This window comes from Seriola lalandi, unplaced genomic scaffold (assembly GCF_002814215.2).
Source record: "Seriola lalandi dorsalis isolate HSWRI2012SDOR001 ecotype SW California unplaced genomic scaffold, Sedor1 jcf7180002011931, whole genome shotgun sequence".
Lineage (NCBI taxonomy): Eukaryota > Metazoa > Chordata > Actinopteri > Carangiformes > Carangidae > Seriola > Seriola lalandi.
Window position 1 is genome coordinate 1 of NW_019482584.1, and position 726 is coordinate 726.

The following is a 726-nucleotide window of genomic DNA, read 5'->3' on the forward strand; positions in this document are numbered from 1 at the left end:
GCTCCAGAAAAGGGCAACCTACTCTACAAGCTCTACAGTCTGCAAGATTTGCTGGTCATGGTGCGCAGCTCTGTCTCACTGACCCATTCGAGAAAAGTAGGCAGCGGCCAAAACCAGGTATACATGTTAGTTTATAAACATCCTCTTCATATATTGAAGTGTAAAATCCGTATTTCTAACCATCCTATTTGTGTCCTTTGTTTTCTGCCCTAGTAGCATGTGCCAGTGCATGTCTTGCCCAAACTGGAGTACCAGATGAGTTATGGTGTTGAGTGTCTAACCAGCAGTGAGGCTTGCCAGCTGTGGACAGAGACATTGCTCCACTCCAGCACGGTTTCATACATAGGTAAAACTTTTAGTACTGCTACTGGCAATCCCGTTCTTTCTGAATTCTGTTAAAATCAAGGCAGGAAAGTTCCCAAATTGCTCCCAGTTCAAGTGCAGTGCCTTTCATTTCTCAACATAAATGCTAAGAAAATAGTCAAAGTAACATTTATGTGGCTAGAAAAAGAGAATTTTCTCTTTTCCTTCCCTCACTGCGTTCAGAAGAGTCCACAAGGCATATCCTCCCACAAACCAATGGAATAGTCTTCAGATGACTCACCAGCCTGCTGCCACTGTGTGGTGATTAAGTTTATTTTGTTGCCATAACAACAGACACATTTGGTTGTGAGGAATAACAAAGAATACAGTGTGCGGAGCTCAGCTAAATGTTGTTTATAGCTT

The 726-nt window shown here is 42.6% G+C and overlaps 1 long non-coding RNA gene across 1 annotated transcript; it reads left to right on the top strand.

Moving 5' to 3' along the window:
* Positions 1-6: 6 nt before the first annotated feature.
* LOC147819941 (uncharacterized) lies at positions 7-718 on the top strand. The gene is made up of 3 exons (XR_015438567.1): positions 7-117; positions 217-346; positions 547-718. It is a non-coding gene; the product is annotated as an uncharacterized LOC147819941 (long non-coding RNA).
* Positions 719-726: the final 8 nt, after the last annotated feature.